The sequence below is a fragment of the Oncorhynchus keta genome, unplaced genomic scaffold, assembly GCF_023373465.1.
Source record: "Oncorhynchus keta strain PuntledgeMale-10-30-2019 unplaced genomic scaffold, Oket_V2 Un_contig_1418_pilon_pilon, whole genome shotgun sequence".
Lineage (NCBI taxonomy): Eukaryota > Metazoa > Chordata > Actinopteri > Salmoniformes > Salmonidae > Oncorhynchus > Oncorhynchus keta.
The window spans coordinates 65687-91624 of NW_026278592.1; the positions used below are offsets into that span (position 1 = coordinate 65687).

The window sequence follows — 25938 nt, forward strand, 5'->3', positions numbered from 1 at the left end:
CCATATACAGTCTACTATAGACATGAGACCATATACAGTCTACTATAGACATGAGACCACAGTCAGTCTACTATAGACATGAGACCATATACAGTCTACTATAGACATGAGACCATATAGTCTATATACAGTCTACTATAGACATGAGACCATATACCTATAGACATGAGACATATACAGTCTACTATAGACATGAGACCATATACATATACAGTCTACTATAGACATGAGACCATATACAGTCTACTATAGACATGAGACCATATACAGTCTACTATAGACATGAGACCATATACAGTCTACTATAGACATGAGACCATATACAGTCTACTATAGACATGAGACCATATACAGTCTACTATAGACATGAGACCATATACAGTCTACTATAGACATGAGACCATATACAGTCTACTATAGACATGAGACCATATATACAGTCTAGTCTATAGACATGAGACCATATACAGTCTACTATAGACATGAGACCATATAGTCTACTATAGACATGAGACCATATACTATAGACATGAGACCATATACAGTCTACTATAGACATGAGACCATATACAGTCTACTATAGACATGAGACCATATAGACATGATATACAGTCTACTATAGACATGAGACCATATACATACAGTCTACTATAGACATGAGACCATATACATATACAGTCTACTACTACAGTCTACTATAGACATGAGACCATATACAGTCTACTATAGACATGAGACCATATACAGTCTACTATAGACATGAGACCATATACAGTCTACTATAGACATGAGACCATATACAGTCTACTATAGAGACCATGAGACCATGAGACCATATACAGTCTACTATAGACATGAGACATGAGACCATATACAGTCTACTATAGACATGAGACCATATACAGTCTACTATAGACATGAGACCATATACAGTCTACTATAGACATGAGACCATATACATATACAGTCTACTATAGACATGAGACCATATACAGTCTACTATAGACATGAGACCATATACAGTCTACTATAGACATGAGACCATATACAGTCTACTATAGACATGAGACCATATACAGTCTACTATAGACATGAGACCATATACAGTCTACTATAGACATGAGACCATATACATATACAGTCTACTATAGACATGAGACCATATACATATACAGTCTACTATAGACATGAGACCATATACAGTCTACTATAGACATGAGACCATATACAGTCTACTATAGACATGAGACCATATACAGTCTACTATAGACATGAGACCATATACATATACAGTCTACTATAGACATGAGACCATATACAGTCTACTATAGACATGACCATATACCATATACAGTCTACTATAGACATGAGACCATATACAGTCTATATATAGACACAGACCATATACTATAGACATGAGACCATATACAGTCTACTATAGACATGAGACCATATACAGTCTACTATAGACATGAGACCATATACAGTCTACTATAGACATGAGACCATATACATATACAGTCTACTATAGACATGAGACCATATACAGTCTACTATAGACATGAGACCATATACAGTCTACTATAGACATGAGACCATATACAGTCTACTATAGACATGAGACCATATACATATACAGTCTACTATAGACATGAGACCATATACAGTCTACTATAGACATGAGACCATATACAGTCTACTATAGACATGAGACCATATACAGTCTACTATAGACATGAGACCATATACATATACAGTCTACTATAGACATGAGACCATATACATATACAGTCTACTATAGACATGAGACCATATACACATAGACATGAGACTATAGTCTACTATAGACATGAGACCATATACATATACAGTCTACTATAGACATGAGACCATATACAGTCTACTATAGACATGAGACCATATACAGTCTACTATAGACATGAGACCATATACATATACAGTCTACTATAGACATGAGACCATATACAGTCTATATACAGTCATATACAGTCTACTATAGACATGAGACCATATACATATACAGTCTACTATAGACATGAGACCATATACAGTCTACTATAGACATGAGATATACAGTCTACTATAGACATGAGACCATATACAGTCTACTATAGACATGAGACCATATACAGTCTACTATAGACATGAGACCCATATACAGTCTACTATAGACATGAGACCATAGTCTACTATAGACATCTACATATACAGTCTACTATAGAGACCATATACACTACTATAGACATGAGTCTACTATAGACATGAGACCATATACAGTCTACTATAGACATGAGACCATATACATATACAGTCTACTATAGACATGAGACCATATACAGTCTACTATAGACATGAGACCATATACAGTCTACTATAGACATGAGACCATATACACATATACAGTCTACTATAGACATGAGACCATATACATATACAGTCTACTATAGACATGAGACCATATACAGTCTACTATAGACATGAGACCATATACAGTCTACTATAGACATGAGACCTAATATACAGTCTACTATAGACATGAGACCATATACAGTCTACTATAGACATGAGACCATATACAGTCTACTATAGACATGAGACCATATACATATACAGTCTACTATAGACATGAGACCATATACAGTCTACTATAGACATGAGACCATATACAGTCTACTATAGACATGAGACCATACAGTCTACTATAGACATGAGACCATATACAGTCTACTATAGACATGAGACCATATACAGTCTACTATAGACATGAGACCATATACAGTCTACTATAGACATGAGACCATATACAGTCTACTATAGACATGAGACCATATACAGTCTACTATAGACATGAGACCATATACAGTCTACTATAGACATGAGACCATATACATATACAGTCTACTATAGACATGAGACACAGTCTACTATAGACATGAGACCATATACAGTCTACTATAGACATGAGACCATATACAGTCTACTATAGACATGAGACCATATACAGTCTACTATAGACATGAGACCATATACATATACAGTCTACTATAGACATGAGACCATATACATATACAGTCTACTAGACATGAGACCATATACAGTCTACTATAGACATGAGACCATATACAGTCTACTATAGACATGAGACCATGATACATATACAGTCTACTATAGACATGAGACCATATACAGTCTACTATAGACATGAGACCATATACAGTCTACTATAGACATGAGACCATATACAGTCTACTATAGACATGAGACCATATACAGTCTACTATAGACATGAGACCATATACAGTCTACTATAGACATGAGACCATATACAGTCTACTATAGACATGAGACCATATAAAGTCTACTATAGACATGAGACCATATACAGTCTACTATAGACATGAGACCATATACAGTCTACTATGGACATGAGACCATATACAGTCTACTATAGACATGAGACCATATACAGTCTACTATAGACATGAGACCATATACATATACCGTCTAATATAGACATGAGACCATATACAGTCTACTATAGACATGAGACCATATACAGTCTACTATAGACATGAGACCATATACATATACAGTCTACTATAGACATGACACCATATACAGTCTACTATAGATACAGTCTACTATAGACATGAGACCATATACAGTCTACTATAGACATGAGACCATATACAGTCTACTATAGACATGAGTCTACAGTCTATATAGACATGAGACCATATACAGTCTACTATAGACATGAGACCATATACATATACAGTCTACTATAGACATGAGAGTCTACTATAGACATGAGACCATATACAGTCTACTATAGACATGAGACCATATACAGTCTACTATAGACATGAGACCATATACAGTCTACTATAGACATGAGACCATATACAGTCTACTATAGACATGAGACCATATACAGTCTACTATAGACATGAGACCATATACAGTCTACTATAGACATGAGACCATATACAGTCTACTATAGACATGAGACCATATACAGTCTACTATAGACATGAGACCATATACAGTCTACTATAGACATGAGACCATATACAGTCTACTATAGACATGAGACCATATACAGTCTACTATAGACATGAGACCATATACAGTCTACTATAGACATGAGACCATATACAGTCTACTATAGACATGAGAGTCTACTATAGACATGAGACCATATACAGTCTACTATAGACATGAGACCATATACATATACAGTCTACTATAGACATGAGACCATATACAGTCTACTATAGACATGAGACCATATACAGTCTACTATAGACATGAGACCATATACATATACAGTCTACTATAGACATGAGACCATATACAGTCTACTATAGACATGAGACCATATACAGTCTACTATAGACATGAGACCATATACAGTCTACTATAGACATGAGACCACATATACAGTCTACTATAGACATGAGACCATATACAGTCTACTATAGACATGAGACCATATACAGTCTACTATAGACATGAGACCATATACAGTCTACTATAGACATGAGACCATATACAGTCTACTATAGACATGAGTCCTATAGACATACATATACAGTCTACTATAGACATGAGACCATATACAGTCTACTATAGACATGAGACCATATACAGTCTACTATAGACATGAGACCATATACAGTCTACTATAGACATGAGACCATATACAGTCTACTATAGACATGAGACCATATACAGTCTACTATAGACATGAGACCATATACAGTCTACTATAGACATGAGACCATATACAGTCTACTATAGACATGAGACCATATACAGTCTACTATAGACATGAGACCATACATATACAGTCTACTATAGACATGAGACCATATACAGTCTACTATAGACATGAGACCATATACAGTCTACTATAGACATGAGACCATATACATACATCTACTATAGACATGAGACCATATACAGTCTACTATAGACATGAGACCATATACATATACAGTCTACTATAGACATGAGACCATATACAGTCTACTATAGACATGAGACCATATACAGTCTACTATAGACATGAGACCATATACAGTCTACTATAGACATGAGACCATATACATACAGTCTACTATAGACATGAGACCATATACAGTCTACATAGACATGAGACCATATACAGTCTACTATAGACATGAGACCCATATACAGTCTACTATAGACATGAGACCATATACAGTCTACTATAGACATGAGACCATATACAGTCTACTATAGACATGAGACCATATACAGTCTACTATAGACATGAGACCATATACAGTCTACTATAGACATGAGACCATATACAGTCTACTATAGACATGAGACCATACATATACAGTCTACTATAGACATGAGACCATATACAGTCTACTATAGACATGAGACCATATACAGTCTACTATAGACATGAGACCATATACAGTCTACTATAGACATGAGACCATATACAGTCTACTATAGACATGAGACCATATACAGTCTACTATAGACATGAGACAGTCTATAGACATGAGACCATATACAGTCTACTATAGACATGAGACCATATACAGTCTACTATAGACATGAGACCATATACAGTCTACTATAGACATGAGACCATATACACTATAGACTATACAGTCTACTATAGACATGAGACCATATACAGTCTACTATAGACATACAGTCTACTATAGACATGAGACCATATACTATATAGTCTACTATAGACATGAGACCATATACAGTCTACTATAGACATGAGACATATACAGTCTACTATAGACATGAGACCATATACAGTCTACTATAGACATGAGACCATATACAGTCTACTATAGACATGAGACCATATACAGTCTACTATAGACATGAGACCATATACAGTCTACTATAGACATGAGACCATATACAGTCTACTATAGACATGAGACCATATACAGTCTACTATAGACATGAGACCTATAGACATGAGACCATATACAGTCTACTATAGACATGAGACCATATACAGTCTACTATAGACATGAGACCATATACAGTCTACTATAGACATGAGACCATATACAGTCTACTATAGACATGAGACCATATACAGTCTACTATAGACATGAGACCATATACAGTCTACTATAGACATATACAGTCTACTATAGACATGAGACCATATACAGTCTACTATAGACATGAGACATGAGACCATATACAGTCTACTATAGACATGAGACCATATACAGTCTACTATAGACATGAGACCATATACAGTCTACTATAGACATGAGACCATATACATATACAGTCTACTATAGACATGAGACCTATAGACATGAGACCATATACAGTCTACTATAGACATGAGACCATATACAGTCTACTATAGACATGAGACCATACATACAGTCTACTATAGACATGAGACCATATACAGTCTACTATAGACATGAGACCATATACAGTCTACTATAGACATGAGACCATATACAGTCTACTATAGACATGAGACCATATACAGTCTACTATAGACATGAGACAGTCTACTATAGACATGAGACCATATACAGTCTACTATAGACATGAGACCATATACATATACAGTCTACTATAGACATGAGACATATACATATACAGTCTACTATAGACATGAGACCATATACAGTCTACTATAGACATAGACATACAGTCTACTATAGACATGAGACCATATACATATACAGTCTACTATAGACATGAGACCATATACAGTCTACTATAGACATGAGACCATATACAGTCTACTATAGACATGAGACCATATACAGTCTACTATAGACATGAGACCATATACAGTCTACTATAGACATGAGACCATATACAGTCTACTATAGACATGAGACCATATACATATACAGTCTACTATAGACATGAGACCATATACAGTCTACTATAGACATGAGACATATACATATACAGTCTACTATAGACATGAGACCATATACAGTCTACTATAGACATGAGTCTACTATAGACATGAGACCATATACAGTCTACTATAGACATGAGACCATATACATACAGTCTACTATAGACATGAGACCATATACAGTCTACTATAGACATGAGACCATATACAGTCTACTATAGACATGAGACCATATACAGTCTACTATAGACATGAGACCATATACAGTCTACTATAGACATGAGACCATATACAGTCTACTATAGACATGAGACCATATACAGTCTACTATAGACATGAGACCCATATACAGTCTACTATAGACATGAGACCATATACAGTCTACTATAGACATGAGACCATATACAGTCTACTATAGACATGAGACCATATACAGTCTACTATAGACATGAGACCATATACAGTCTACTATAGACATGAGACCATATACAGTCTACTATAGACATGAGACCATATACATATACAGTCTACTATAGACATGAGACCATATACAGTCTACTATAGACATGAGACCATATACAGTCTACTATAGACATGAGACCATATACAGTCTACTATAGACATGAGACCCATATACAGTCTACTATAGACATGAGACCATATACAGTCTACTATAGACATGAGAGACCATATACAGTCTACTATAGACATGAGACCATATACAGTCTACTATAGACATGAGACCATATACATATACAGTCTACTATAGACATGAGACCATATACAGTCTACTATAGACATGAGACCATATACAGTCTACTATAGACATGAGACCATATACATATACAGTCTACTATAGACATGAGACCATATACAGTCTACTATAGACATGAGACCATATACAGTCTACTATAGACATGAGACCATATACAGTCTACTATAGACATGAGACCATATACATATACAGTCTACTATAGACATGAGACCATATACATATACAGTCTACTATAGACACGAGACCATATACAGTCTACTATAGACATGAGACCATATACATATACAGTCTACTATAGACATGAGACCATATACAGTCTACTATAGACATGAGACCATATACAGTCTACTATAGACATGAGACCATATACATATACAGTCTACTATAGACATGAGACCATATACAGTCTACTATAGACATGAGACCATATACATATACAGTCTACTATAGACATGAGACCATATACAGTCTACTATAGACATGAGACCATATACAGTCTACTATAGACATGAGACCATATACAGTCTACTATAGACATGAGACCATATACAGTCTACTATAGACATGAGACCATATACAGTCTACTATAGACATGAGACCATATACAGTCTACTATAGACATGAGACCATATACCTATATAGACATGAGACATATACAGTCTACTATAGACATGAGACCATATACAGTCTACTATAGACATGAGACCATATACAGTCTACTATAGACATGAGACCATATACAGTCTACTATAGACATGAGACCATATACAGTCTATACAGTCTACTATACAGTCTACTATAGACATGAGACCATATACATATACAGTCTACTATAGACATGAGACCATATACAGTCTACTATAGACATGAGACCATATACATATACAGTCTACTATAGACATGAGACCATATACAGTCTACTATAGACATGAGACCTATAGACATACCATATACAGTCTACTATAGACATGAGACCATATACAGTCTACTATAGACATGAGACCATATACAGTCTACTATAGACATATACATATACAGTCTACTATAGACATGAGAGTCTACCATGAGACCCATATACAGTCTACTATAGACATGAGACCATATACAGTCTACTATAGACATGAGACCATATACAGTCTACTATAGTCTACACTATAGACATGAGACCATATACATATACAGTCTACTATAGACATGAGACCATATACAGTCTACTATAGACATGAGACCATATACAGTCTACTATAGACATGAGACCATATACAGTCTACTATAGACATGAGACCATATACAGTCTACTATAGACATGAGACCATATACAGTCTACTATAGACATGAGACCATATACAGTCTACTATAGACATGAGACCATATACAGTCTACTATAGACATGAGACCATATACATATACAGTCTACTATAGACATGAGACCATATACAGTCTACTATAGACATGAGACCATATACATATACAGTCTACTATAGACATGAGACCATATACAGTCTACTATAGACATGAGACCATATACAGTCTACTATAGACAGACCATATACAGTCTACTATAGACATGAGACCATATACTACTATAGACATGAGACCATATACAGTCTACTATAGACATGAGACCATATACAGTCTACTATAGACATGAGACCATATACAGTCTACTATAGACATGAGACCATATACATATACAGTCTACTATAATGACACCATATACAGTCTACTATAGACATGAGACCATATACATATACAGTCTACTATAGACATGAGACCATATACAGTCTACTATAGACATGAGACCATATACAGTGTACTATAGACATGACACCATATACAGTCTACTATAGACATGAGACCATATACAGTCTACTATAGACATGAGACCATATACAGTCACTATAGACATGAGACCATATACAGTCTACTATAGACATGAGACCATATACAGTCTACTATAGACATGAGACCATATACATATACAGTCTACTATAGACATGAGACCATATACAGTCTACTATAGACATGAGACCATATACAGTCTACTATAGACATGAGACCATATACAGTCTACTATAGACATGAGACCATATACAGTCTACTATAGACATGAGACCATATACAGTCTACTATAGACATGAGACCATATACAGTCTACTATAGACATGAGACCATATACAGTCTACTATAGACATGAGACCATATACAGTCTACTATAGACATGAGACCCATATACAGTCTACTATAGACATGAGACCATATACAGTCTACTATAGACATGATACCATATAGACATGAGACCATATACAGTCTACTATAGACATGAGACCATATACAGTCTACTATAGACATGAGACCATATACAGTCTACTATAGACATGAGACCATATACAGTCTACTATAGACATGAGACCATATACAGTCTACTATAGACATACATATACAGTCTACTATAGACATGAGACCATATACAGTCTACTATAGACATGAGACCATATACAGTCCATAGACATGAGACCATATACAGTCTACTATAGACATGAGACCATATACAGTCTACTATAGACATGAGACCATATACAGTCTACTATAGACATGAGACCATATACAGTCTACTACAGTCTACTATAGACTATGAGACCATATACATATACAGTCTACTATAGACATGAGACCATATACATATACAGTCTACTATAGACATGAGACCATATACAGTCTACTATAGACATGAGACCATATACATATACAGTCTACTATAGACATGAGACCATATACAGTCTACTATAGACATGAGACCATATACAGTCTACTATAGACATGAGACCATATACAGTCTACTATAGACATGAGACCATATACAGTCTACTATAGTCTGAGACTATACAGACTATAGACATGAGACCATATAACCATATACAGTCTACTATAGACATGAGACCATATACAGTCTACTATAGACATGAGACCATATACATATACAGTCTACTATAGACATGAGACCATATACATATACAGTCTACTATAGACATGAGACCATATACAGTCTACTATAGACATGAGACCATATACAGTCTACTATAGACATGAGACCATATACAGTCTACTATAGACATGAGACCATATACATATACAGTCTACTATAGACATGAGACCATATACATATACAGTCTACTATAGACATGAGACCATATACAGTCTACTATAGACATGAGACCATATACAGTCTACTATAGACATGAGACCATATACAGTCTACTATAGACATGAGACCATATACAGTCTACTATAGACATGAGACCATATACAGTCTACTATAGACATGAGACCATATACAGTCTACTATAGACATGAGACCATATACAGTCTACTATATGAGACATACAGTCTACTATAGACATGAGACCATATACAGTCTACTATAGACATGAGACCATATACAGTCTACTATAGACATGAGACCATATACAGTCTACTATAGACATATACATATACAGTCTACTATAGACATGAGACCATATACAGTCTACTATAGACATGAGACCATATACACATATGAGACCATATACATATACAGTCTACTATAGACATGAGACCATATACAGTCTACTATAGACATGAGACCATATACATATACAGTCTACTATAGACATGAGACCATATACAGTCTACTATAGACATGAGAGTCTACATATACATATACAGTCTACTATAGACATGAGACCATATACAGTCTACTATAGTCTACTATAGAGACCATATACATATACAGTCTACTATAGACATGAGACAGTCTACTATAGACATGAGACCATATACAGTCTACTATAGACATGAGACCATATACAGTCTACTATAGACATGAGACCATATACAGTCTACTATAGACATGAGACCATATACAGTCTACTATAGACATGAGACAGTCTACTATAGACATGAGACCATATACAGTCTACTATAGACATGAGACCATATACAGTCTACTATAGACATGAGACCATATACATATACAGTCTACTATAGACATGAGACCATATACAGTCTACTATAGACATGAGACCATATACATATACAGTCTACTATAGACATGAGACCATATACAGTCTACTATAGACATGAGACCATATACAGTCTACTATAGACATGAGACCATATACAGTGAGACCATATACAGTCTACTATAGACATGAGACCATATACAGTCTACTATAGACATGAGACCATATACATATACAGTCTACTATAGACATGAGACCATATACAGTCTACTATAGACATGAGACTACATATGAGACCATATACAGTCTACTATAGACATGAGACCATATACAGTCTACTATAGACATGAGACCATATACAGTCCATATACATATACAGTCTACTATAGACATGAGACCATATACAGTCTACTATAGACATGAGACCATATACAGTCTACTATAGACATGAGACCATATACAGTCTACTATAGACATGAGACCATATACAGTCTACTATAGACATGAGACCATATACAGTCTACTATAGACATGAGACCATATACAGTCTACTATAGACATGAGTCTACTATAGACATGAGACCATAAACATATACAGTCTACTATAGACATGAGACCCATATACAGTCTACTATAGACATGAGACCATATACAGTCTACTATAGACATGAGACCATATACAGTCTACTATAGACATGAGACAGTCTACTATAGACATGAGACCATATACAGTCTACTATAGACATGAGACCATATACAGTCTACTATAGACATGAGACCATATACAGTCTACATATACATATACAGTCTACTATAGACATGAGACCATATACATATACCGTCTAATATAGACATGAGACCATATACAGTCTACTATAGACATGAGACCATATACATATACAGTCTACTATAGACATGAGACCATATACATATACAGTCTACTATAGACATGAGACCATATACATATACAGTCTACTATAGACATGACACCATATACAGTCTACTATAGACATGAGACCATATAAATATAGTCCATACAGTCTATTTGGATGGATGAGAGAGCTTTATTTTCATTATGATGGTGAAGGTGGTCCTGTTTTTCCAGTAGGTTCCTCCTCAGCCCTCCTCCTCCTCAGCCCTCCTCCTCTTCCTCAGCCCTCCTCCTCCTCCTCAGCCCTCCTCCTCTTCCTCAGCCCTCCTTCTCCTCCTCTTCCTCAGCCCTCCTCCTCCTCAGCCCTCCTCCTCAGCCCTCCTCCTCCTCCTCAGCCCTCCCCCTCCTCCTCCTCCCCCTCAGCCCTCCTCCTCCTCCTCAGCCCCTTTACAGTATACTGTAGACACAGACACAACTTGTTTTCATTTGGTGCTAAAGTAGGTTTGTTTTTGATTGATCTCACCTCTCATCTCCTCCTCTCTTCCCCTCTCTTCCCATCTCTCCACCCCTATCCTCCTTTCCTCCCCTCTCCACTCCTCCCCTCTCCTCCCCTCCACCTCTCCTCTCTACCCTCTCATTCTCTACCCTCCACATCATCTAAACCCACTTTCCTCCCCTCTCCTCCCCTCTTCTCCTCCCTCCTCCTCGCTCACCTCACATTTCTCCCTCTCCTCTACTCTTATCCTCTCTTCTCCCCTCTCCTCCACCTACCCCCAGGCTCTGTTGTGTTTTATGGATGAACACAGAAACAAGATGGTTCCTGCTGTGTTGCGCTGCACTGTGGAAAGTGTTTAACTTTTAAATGAAATGTTCACCATGGGTGTCCTACTGTAATAATGGAGCAGTCAGCATCATGCAGTCTCCCTTTGAGAGACTCAGCGTGTGTGGTGACACGTTAAACCCCTTAAGGTCGATGTCCCGCCCCGCGACAATCTAATTAGCATCATACATAAATATGTCAGTTTATGCTAGAGACCCCTCTATGGAAAGATGAGACACTCACGAACACGATGGTGTTCTCCGTTTTGCTCTGCGACCCCCCCCACCCATCCACCCCACAGGCATCGTTGGATTCATCTGAAGTCGGTACAGCGGATCTGTTATCTTCTGTCCGTAGCGTCCAAACAGTTTGAGCTACTCACTAATATGACCCCTCTGTGGAAAGGTGAGACTCTCAGGAACACGACCATGTCTGTTGTCTGGCTATAGGACGCCCACAGACCTCACAAGTCTCATCTGAAGGTCCCCTCCGAAAATAATGAATGGAAGTACTGTATATATGGAGACTGTTTAGTGACTAAAATAAAGGGTTAAACGCATATAATAATAATAATAATAATAACAATAATAATAATAACAATAATAATAATAATAATAATAATAATAACAATAATAATAATAATAACAATAATAATAATAACAATAATAATAATAATAACAATAACAATAATAATAATAATAATAATAACAATAATAATAATAATAAGAACTATAATAATAATAATAATAATAATAACAATAATGATAACAATAATAATAACAATATCAATAATAATAATAATAATAACAATAATAATAATAATAATAATAACTATAATAATAATAATAATAATAATAATAATAATAATAATAATAATAACAATCACTCAGATGAAAAATGATGTTTGGCCCTATTGCTATAAGCCAATAGAAACACATTGAATAACAGAGCATCCTTACTTGCTATTAGCCAATAGAACCACATTGAATAACAGATAGTTCTTACTGCTATTAGCCAATAGAAACACATTGAATAACAGAGCGTCCTTACTGCTATTAGCCAATAGAAACACATTGAATAACAGAGCGTCCTTACTGCTATTAGCCAATAGAAACAGATTGAATAACAGATAGTCCTTACTGCTATTAGCCAATAGAAACACATTGAATAACAGATAGTCCCCCAAAAAATCCTAAGGAAGTTTGTTCTGAAGTGTCTGAAAGATATAAGAAAGACCAAGAAACTATTTATATATATATTTTTTAACATTTATTTAACTCCTATTTTATGCACTAAACTCTCTCCATATATACTTCCATACCTTAAGGGAAGAATTCGGCAGTACCTGTATGGTTAGTGAAAGTCCATATTGCAAATGTACGGTCCCTTACTAGACGTCCGAAATCGTTTGTAAAATTCGCGGACGGCGTCGGGCAGCGGCAGGGCGGACCTACCAGGAAGTCATCAAATGAACGTTGTCGGACATTCGGTTTCCGTTTTACAAAAATAATAAGATTTATGTCATTTTTCCCATGTCCCGGAAATTCCCACAAGAGGGCATAAGCAATCATATGGCTATTGCTACAAAACATCACGATTCACGACGGGGCCTTATCTCGAAAACTGAAAATATTTAGAAGCCGAAACTCGGTGAGCGTAGGGGCGGCATAATGGGCAGTTGGCCCCGAACAAGATGGCGTCTAGGCCTCAACGGTTTTTGAGTTATGGCCATTTATCTGGGATTAAAGGTCCAAAATGAAAATAGAGAAATTATTTTTCCACTTCACGTCAAAGTCAAGGAGCCTCCGGTGTCAATAAAAAAGAACCAGCCATTTATCTATCGTCATTTAAGAGAAATCGTACAACGACACCATGGTGATGTTCACGGATAGGTGTTTTTTTTTTTCAACGGTTACAGATCCAGTTGCAGGTTGTTCTTACGAATCTTTTAAAGTGTGCTGCGGAGCTCTGCGAGATTTCTGTGATTTTCTATGATTTTCTGAAATAACACACACTCACTAAACCCTCCGTAAATAACTCAGTTCTTAACGTAAAGACTTAAAACTCGGGATTCTGTAAAGGCATACCCCAATCATGATATGAGTTTATTTATAGCTTCCTGTGCCAACCGGAAGTGCCTTTAATGGTGTCACAGTGGCAGTTTCCATGGGTTAAAAGGTCAGATCTTTTCAAAACTTCATATGTGTGACTAGGTAACCCTCGTGAACTGTAAATCAGTCATTTCTCCCAGCAGATGTCAAAGAAAAGCTCTCACACGCACACACAGCAAGGATGGAGTGAAAAAGTGTGGTTCTTAAAGACACAGAGAGCAGGCAATGGCATAAACATAATGTCTAGGCCGTGCCGAGTTCAACGAGATATCCCGCTTGACCGTAGCTCGCTCGGTCTGAGCGCAGCGACCATTAGAAAAGTAGGCCCAAAATGAAGCCTGCCCCACAACGTCATTTGCTTTTGGGTGACAGTGAGAGAACCGTTAGGGTGAGAAGCACAATTCGACCTCAGGTATGTTCCTAAGGTCCTTCCGATCCGTGCAAGCCTAACGTTGACAGTGTGGCATTAACCCTTAATAGTTAAAAGATGGTGTTTACTTCAAAAAGTTTGCATTGATTTCTCTCCCCATAGGAATACATTGCCTTTACCCCTAAATTCAACCTGAAGTCTATATGGGTTATGAATGCCGTATGAACCTGTCTTTGGTAACAGTCCATCAGGCCAGTATGAGGTCTACCTGTGTTCATTCTAAGCTTCCTGGACCAACCGGAAGTGGTTAAAATCACCCTAAAAGTGTTTTCCATTACCTGCCTGCAGTTTGATAGACATAGTGCATTCAACCCTGTGTAAATCAGTCAATTCTTAACGTAAGGACTTAAAACTCAGGATTCTGTAAAAGCATAGCCCAGTGAGGATATGTGTTGACTTATAGCTTCCTGTGACAACCGGAAGTGCCTTAATTGGTGTCTCAGGGGCTGTTTCGAGGGGTTAAAAAGTCAGATCTGTCCAAAACTTCATATGTGTGATTAGGCAACCCCATGAACTGTAAATCAGTCATTTTTCCCATAAAATTTCAAAGGAAAACTAAATCACACAGACACACAACTTGGAAGGAGGGACGTATTGGGGGTTGTAGAGACAGACAGTGCCTCCAATAGTTAGCTTTGTTCGAGCTAAAAAGAACCGTCAGACCTAGAGTTCGAAACTTTAGAAACCTGTTCTAGACCTCGGGTCGATAGTGCGTGGTGAGTTAGGTGGCTCTAGAAGGTTCTCGGACCGAGAAATAGCCTCGTACATTTGCAATGATTTCAATTCATTTTGACCATTACGAAAATGGCGACATTTAGAAAAGTCTCAGAGACACAAGACTAGGTGCATTGGAACCGGCTCGGCCCATAGAGACGGACCCCAACGTTTCGGTCCGATAGCTCATTCAAGGACCCCATAGCAAGGCATGGAAAAAAGTGGATTTTCAACACCAATTAGGGTTTTACTCGGGCACCGAAGGACCTATCGAGCCGAAACTCGGGATTCGGGGTCGCCTCACATAGGCCTTCACATAATGTCTGACCTGGACCCGCAGCTAGAACGTAACTATGTGTTTTACGTTTTTATTATGTTTTAAACTAAAGGCGCTGTGAATTATGGGCCTGCTCTGACATATATGATAGTTGGCTTCTAAATGAGTTGGAAAAAGTGGGTTTGGTGTCAATTGGTATCAGTTTGGTGTCAAAATGACATCTAATTGACTGATGGACACTGACTTGCTAGTTGACTTTTGTACATTAGCAATATGTTTAAACGGAGAGGGACCATCACCAAAAGTGACATTCTGAAATCAACCCTAACGAGCCATGGAGGTGAACCAGAATCACTGCCCAGCTATCCCGAGTTCATCGGGCCAGTCAATTTCACATTCCTGCAGGATTTTTATAGCATGACAAATTCGTGATGGTACCTGCCCATTGAACCATATTGCAAATGCACAGTGACTTTGCAAAAGTGAGAAAACATAAACAAATGGACATGATGAAATCAACACAACGAGTGATGGAAATGTACAACTATCACTGCTCAGCCATCCTGTGTTCATCAGACCAGTCAATTTTGCATTTTTGAGCATGTCAAATTTCATATGGTAAATGCACATTGAAACATATTGCAAATGCACGCGCACTTGCAATATGATTCTATAGTGTAAAAACATCACCTAATGGACATGATGAAATCAACACAACGAGTGATGGAAATGTACAACTATCACTGCTCGGCCATCCTGTGTCCATCAGACCAGTCAATTTTGCATTTTTGAGCATGTCAAATTTCATATGGTAAATGCACATTGAAACATATTGCAAATGCGCGCGCACTTGCAATATGATTCTATAGTGTAAAAACATCACCTAATGGACATGATGAAATCAACACAACGAGTGATGGAAATGTACAACTATCACTGCCCGGCCATCCTGTGTTCCCATAGCGAGCATTAATATCAGAATGACCGGTAAATGCATTTACAACCATATTTAAATTTTTGGGTTACCAGTTGCACAACAATGCACGTGCATTTGCAATATGATTCTATAGTGAAAAAACATCACCTAATGGACATGATGAAATCAACACAACGAGTGATGGAAATGTACAACTATCACTGCTCGGCCATCCTGTGTCCATCAGACCAGTCAATTTTGCATTTTTGAGCATGTCAAATTTCATATGGTAAATGCACATTGAAACATATTGCAAATGCGCGCGCACTTGCAATATGATTCTATAGTGTAAAAACATCACCTAATGGACATGATGAAATCAACACAACGAGTGATGGAAATGTACAACTATCACTGCCCGGCCATCCTGTGTTCCCATAGCGAGCATTAATATCAGAATGACCGGTAAATGCATTTACAACCATATTTTTATTTTTGGGTTACCAGTTGCACAACAATGCACGTGCATTTGCAATATGATTCTATAGTGAAAAACATCACCTAATGGACATGATGAAATCAACACAACGAGTGATGAAATGTACAACTATCACTGCTCGGCCATCCTGTGTTCATCAGACCAGTCAATTTCACATTCCTGCAGGATTTTTATAGCATGACAAATTCGTGATGGTACCTGCCCATTGAACCATATTGCAAATGCACAGTGACTTTGCAAAAGTGAGAAAACATAAACAAATGGACATGATGAAATCAACACAACGAGTGATGGAAATGTACAACTATCACTGCTCAGCCATCCTGTGTTCATCAGACCAGTCAATTTTGCATTTTTGAGCATGTCAAATTTCATATGGTAAATGCACATTGAAACATATTGCAAATGCGCGCGCACTTGCAATATGATTCTATAGTGAAAAAACATCACCTAATGGACATGATGAAATCAACACAACGAGTGATGGAAATGTACAACTATCACTGCTCGGCCATCCTGTGTCCATCAGACCAGTCAATTTTGCATTTTTGAGCATGTCAAATTTCATATGGTAAATGCACATTGAAACATATTGCAAATGCGCGCGCACTTGCAATATGATTCTATAGTGTAAAAACATCACCTAATGGACATGATGAAATCAACACAACGAGTGATGGAAATGTACAACTATCACTGCCCGGCCATCCTGTGTTCCCATAGCGAGCATTAATATCAGAATGACCGGTAAATGCATTTACAACCATATTTTTATTTTTGGGTTACCAGTTGCACAACAATGCACGTGCATTTGCAATATGATTCTATAGTGAAAAAACATCACCTAATGGACATGATGAAATCAACACAACGAGTGATGGAAATGTACAACTATCACTGCTCGGCCATCCTGTGTTCATCAGACCAGTCAATTTCACATTCCTGCAGGATTTTTATAGCATGACAAATTCGTGATGGTACCTGCCCATTGAACCATATTGCAAATGCACAGTGACTTTGCAAAAGTGAGAAAACATAAACAAATGGACATGATGAAATCAACACAACAGGTGATGGAAATGTACAACTATCACTGCTCAGCCATCCTGTGTTCATCAGACCAGTCAATTTTGCATTTTTTGAGCATGTCAAATTTCATATGGTAAATGCACATTGAAACATATTGCAAATGCGCGCGCACTTGCAATATGATTCTATAGTGAAAAACATCACCTAATGGACATGATGAAATCAACACAACGAGTGATGGAAATGTACAACTATCACTGCTCGGCCATCCTGTGTCCATCAGACCAGTCAATTTTGCATTTTTGAGCATTTCAAATTTCATATGGTAAATGCACATTGAAACATATTGCAAATGCGCGCACTTGCAATATGATTCTATAGTGTAAAAACATCACCTAATGGACATGATGAAATCAACACAACGAGTGATGGAAATGTACAACTATCACTGCCCGGCCATCCTGTGTTCCCATAGCGAGCATTAATATCAGAATGACCGGTAAATGCATTTACAACCATATTTTAATTTTTTGGGTTACCAGTTGCACAACAATGCACGTGCATTTGCAATATGATTCTATAGTGAAAAAACATCACCTAATGGACATGATGAAATCAACACAACAAGTGATGGAAATGTACAACTATCACTGCTCGGCCATCCTGTGTTCATCAGACCAGTCAATTTCACATTCCTGCAGGATTTTTATAGCATGACAAATTCGTGATGGTACCTGCCCATTGAACCATATTGCAAATGCACAGTGACTTTGCAAAAGTGAGAAAACATAAACAAATGGACATGATGAAATCAACACAACAGGTGATGGAAATGTACAACTATCACTGCTCAGCCATCCTGTGTTCATCAGACCAGTCAATTTTGCATTTTTGAGCATGTCAAATTTCATATGGTAAATGCACATTGAAACATATTGCAAATGCGCGCGCACTTGCAATATGATTCTATAGTGAAAAAACATCACCTAATGGACATGATGAAATCAACACAACGAGTGATGGAAATGTACAACTATCACTGCTCGGCCATCCTGTGTCCATCAGACCAGTCAATTTTGCATTTTTGAGCATTTCAAATTTCATATGGTAAATGCACATTGAAACATATTGCAAATGCGCGCACTTGCAATATGATTCTATAGTGTAAAAACATCACCTAATGGACATGATGAAATCAACACAACGAGTGATGGAAATGTACAACTATCACTGCCCGGCCATCCTGTGTTCCCATAGCGAGCATTAATATCAGAATGACCGGTAAATGCATTTACAACCATATTTTTATTTTTGGGTTACCAGTTGCACAACAATGCACGTGCATTTGCAATATGATTCTATAGTGTAAAAACATCACCTAACGGAGATGATGAAATCAACACAACAGTGATGAAATGTACAACTATCACTGCTCGGCCATCCTGTGTTCATCAGACCAGTCAATTTTGCATTTTTGAGCAAGGTCAAATTTCATATGGTAAATGCACATTGAAACATATTGCAAATGCACGTGCACTTGCAATATGATTATATAGTGAAAAAACATCACAAAATGGACATGATGAAGTCAACACAACGAGTGATGGAAAGGAACAACTATCACTGCCCGGCCATCCCGAGTTCATCAGGCCAGTCAATTTTGCATTTCTGCAGGATTTTTGAGCATGTCAAATTTCTTACGTCATTTGGCCCACAAAAAAATCCTTATGCACAATTAAAAAATATATAAAAAAATATGATAATAAAATTGGACAAAAGTATATTCATACAGTTCTTACACATGTGTAATTGACAAAAAAATTGAAAGAATTTCAAAAAACGGTCCAGAAAGCACTTTTTAAGGGTGTGTGGAGTTTTTTTTTACAAAATTTTGACATTTTTGACTTTTGACTTTGACTTCCTATGAAATCATATTGGAATTGGACAAAACATATTCCTTATGCGCATGTAAAAAAAAAAAAAAAAAATTATGATAATAAAATTGGACAAAAGTATATTCATACAGTTCTTACACATGTGTAATTGACAAAAAATCGAAAGAATTTCGAAAAACGGTCCAGAAAGCACTTTTTATGGGTGTGTGAAGTTTTTACAAAATTTTGACATTTTTGACTTTTGACTTTTGACTTCCTATGAAATCATATTGGAATTGGACAAAACATATTCCTTATGCGCATATAAAAAAAAAAAAAAATTATGATAATAAAATTGGACAAAAGTATATTCATACAGTTCTTACACATGTGTAATTGACAAAAAAATCGAAAGAATTTCGAAAAACGGTCCAGAAAGCACTTTTTAAGGGGTGATAAGTTTTTGAAAAAAGTTCATTTTTTCAAAATTTTACTTTTGGACATTGATTTGGGTTACATATCCAATATGAAAAACCCCGGTGGAGCGCATTTGCCCCCTGTTGAATTTTTTAAAGTGTTACAACTGGCAATTACCATATGGCATTTGCAATACACTTTGGATGAATCAACGCCGAATTGGGTGGTATTGGCCAATGTGTATATGGTTTGTCCGATGCCAATGACATGCCATTCATTTTTGTCCAATACAGGGGGTATTCCTTACATTGATAAAAAAAAACTTGTTCTGGGGACCTGGGGACCTTCAGACAAATCTTGTGAGGTTTGTGGACGTATTCGCCAGAGTCCTTTATATTAGTGTGTAGCCCAAACTGTTCAGACTCTACAGACAGACGTTTTCAGAACAGGTCGTACCAACATCAGATGGGTCCCGTGAGTCGTAAAACAGAAGAGGTCGTACCGACATCAGACGGGTCCCGTGAGTCGTAAAACAGAAGAGGTCGTACCGACATCAGACGAGTCCCGTGAGTCGTAAAACAGAAGAGGTCGTACCGACATCAGACGAGTCCCGTGAGTCGTAAAACAGAAGAGGTCGTATCGACATCAGACGGGTCCCGTGAGTCGTAAAACAGAAGAGGTCGTACCGACATCAGACGAGTCCCGTGAGTCGTAAAACAGAAGAGGTCGTACCGACATCAGACGAGTCCCGTGAATCGTAAAACAGAAGAGGTCGTACCGACATCAGACGAGTCCCGTGAGTCGTAAAACAGAAGAGGTCGTACCGACATCAGACGACTCCCGTGAGTCGTAAAACAGAAGAGGTCGTACCGACATCAGACGGGTCCCGTGAGTCGTAAAACAGAAGAGGTCGTACCGACATCAGACGAGTCCCGTGAGTCGTAAAACAGAAGAGGTCGTACCGACATCAGACGAGTCCCGTGAGTCGTAAAACAGAAGAGGTCGTACCGACATCAGACGGGTCCCGTGAGTCGTTAAACAGAAGAGGTCGTACCGACATCAGACGAGTCCCGTGAGTCGTAAAACAGAAGAGGTCGTACCGACATCAGACGGGTCCCGTGAGTCGTAAAACAGAAGAGGTCGTACCGACATCAGACGAGTCCCGTGAGTCGTAAAACAGAAGAGGTCGTACCGACATCAGACGAGTCCCGTGAGTCGTAAAACAGAAGAGGTCGTACCGACATCAGACGAGTCCCGTGAGTCGTAAAACAGAAGAGGTCGTACCGACATCAGACGAGTCCCGTGAGTCGTAAAACAGAAGAGGTCGTACCGACATCAGACGAGTCCCGTGAGTCGTAAAACAGAAGAGGTCGTACCGACATCAGACGAGTCCCGTGAGTCGTAAAACAGAAGAGGTCGTACCGACATCAGACGAGTCCCGTGAGTCGTAAAACAGAAGAGGTCGTACCGACATCAGACGAGTCCCGTGAGTCGTAAAACAGAAGAGGTCGTATCGACATCAGACGAGTCCCGTGAGTCGTTAAACAGAAGAGGTCGTACCGACATCAGACGGGTCCCGTGAGTCGTTAAACAGAAGAGGTCGTACCGACATCAGACGAGTCCCGTGAGTCGTTAAACAGAAGAGGTCGTACCGACATCAGACGAGTCCCATGAGTCGTTAAAGAGAAGAGGTCGTACCGACATCAGACGAGTCCCGTGAGTCGTTAAACAGAAGAGGTCGTACCGACATCAGACGAGTCCCGTGAGTCGTTAAACAGAAGAGGTCGTATCGACATCAGACGAGTCCCGTGAGTCGTTAAACAGAAGAGGTCGTACCGACATCAGACGAGTCCCATGAGTCGTTAAACAGAAGAGGTCGTACCGACATCAGACGAGTCCCGTGAGTCGTTAAACAGAAGAGGTCGTATCGACATCAGACGAGTCCCGTGAGTCGTAAAACAGAAGAGGTCGTACCGACATCAGACGAGTCCCGTGAGTCGTTAAACAGAAGAGGTCGTACCGACATCAGACGAGTCCCGTGAGTCGTTAAACAGAAGAGGTCGTACCGACATCAGACGAGTCCCGTGAGTCGTAAAACAGAAGAGGTCGTACCGACATCAGACGAGTCCCGTGAGTCGTTAAACAGAAGAGGTCGTATCGACATCAGACGAGTCCCGTGAGTCGTTAAACAGAAGAGGTCGTACCGACATCAGACGAGTCCCGTGAGTCGTAAAACAGAAGAGGTCGTATCGACATCAGACGAGTCCCGTGAGTCGTTAAACAGAAGAGGTCGTACCGACATCAGACGGGTCCCGTGAGTCGTTAAACAGAAGAGGTCGTACCGACATCAGACGAGTCCCGTGAGTCGTTAAACAGAAGAGGTCGTACCGACATCAGACGAGTCCCGTGAGTCGTTAAACAGAAGAGGTCGTACCGACATCAGACGGGTCCCGTGAGTCGTTAAACAGAAGAGGTCGTACCGACATCAGACGAGTCCCATGAGTCATAAAACAGAAGAGGTCACCGACATCAGACGAGTCCTGTGAGTCGTTAAACAGAAGAGGTCGTACCGACATCAGACGAGTCCCGTGAGTCGTAAAACAGAAGAGGTCGTACCGACATCAGACGAGTCCTGTGAGTCGTTAAACAGAAGAGGTCGTACCGACATCAGACGAGTCCCGTGAGTCATTAAACAGAAGAGGTCGTACCGACATCAGACGAGTCCCGTGAGTCGTTAAACAGAAGAGGTCGTACCGACATCAGACGAGTCCCGTGAGTCGTTAAACAGAAGAGGTCGTACCGACATCAGACGAGTCCCGTGAGTCGTTAAACAGAAGAGAGGTCGTACCGACATCAGACGAGTCCCGTGAGTCGTTAAACAGAAGAGGTCGTACCGACATCAGACGAGTCCCGTGAGTCGTTAAACAGAAGAGGTCGTACCGACATCAGACGAGTCCCGTGAGTCGTTAAACAGAAGAGGTCGTACCGACATCAGACGAGTCCCGTGAGTCATTAAACAGAAGAGGTCGTACGACATCAGACATCAGGTCGTTAAACGAGTCCCAGACGTGATTCGTTAAACAGAAGAGGTCGTACCGACATCAGACGAGTCCCGTGAGTCGTTATAGAGAAGAGGTCGTACCGACATTAGACGAGTCCCGTGAGTCGTTAAACAGAACAGGTCGTACCGACATCAGACGAGTCCCGTGAGTCATTATACAGAAGAGGTCGTACCGACATTAGACGAGTCCCGTGAGTCGTAAAACAGAAGAACACCATGGTGTTTGTGAGAGTCTCACCTTTCCATGGTCTGATGAACACCGCTCTGTCTCTGCCACCTTTCACCACAAATGCGGAATTGCGATATTGGTGGATGGATGGATTGAGGTACAGCCCAAATGCAAAACAACAGATATCTTTCAGCTTAAACTGACGGATTATACAATACAAGTATGATGTGGTGAGGATGATGATGAGGAGGAGTATGATGTGGTGAGGATGATGATGAGGAGGATTATGATGGTGGTGAGGATGATGATGAGGAGGATTATGATGGTGGTGAGGATGATGATGAGGACATCAGATGATCCTGTGAGGATGATGATGAGGAGGATTATGACATCAGGATTATGATGTGGTGAGGATGATGATGAGGAGGATTATGATGGTGGTGAGGATGATGATGATGATGAGGAGGATTATGATGGTGGTGAGGATGATGATGAGGAGGATTATGATGGTGGTGAGGATGATGATGAGGAGGATTATGATGGTGGTGAGGATGATGATGAGGAGGATTATGATGGTGGTGAGGATGATGATGAGGAGGATTATGATGTGGTGAGGATGATGATGAGGAGGAGTATGATGTGGTGAGGATGATGATGAGGAGGATTATGAGGAGGATTATGATGTGGTGAGGATGATGATGAGGAGGATTATGAGGAGGATTATGATGTGGTGAGGATGATGATGAGGAGGATTATGATGGTGGTGAGGATGATGATGAGGAGGATTATGATGGTGGTGAGGATGATGATGATGAGGAGGATTATGATGGTGGTGAGGATGATGATGAGGAGGATTATGATGGTGGTGAGGATGATGATGAGGAGGATTATGATGGTGGTGAGGATGATGATGATGAGGAGGATTATGATGGTGGTGAGGATGATGATGAGGAGGATTATGATGTGGTGAGGATGATGATGAGGAGGATTATGATGGTGGTGAGGATGATGATGAGGAGGATTATGATGGTGGTGAG

At 38.7% G+C, this 25938-nt stretch overlaps 1 protein-coding gene and 1 long non-coding RNA gene across 2 annotated transcripts in view; both read left to right on the top strand.

Moving 5' to 3' along the window:
* Window positions 1–25938, top strand: part of LOC127918434 (transcription elongation regulator 1-like protein) — an 87337-nt gene that overhangs the window by 18108 nt on the left and 43291 nt on the right. The window lies entirely within an intron of this gene.
* Window positions 22202–24479, top strand: LOC127918435 (uncharacterized). Its single transcript, XR_008099941.1, has 5 exons — window positions 22202–22304; window positions 22443–22534; window positions 22719–23270; window positions 24099–24144; window positions 24373–24479. It is a non-coding gene; the product is annotated as an uncharacterized LOC127918435 (long non-coding RNA).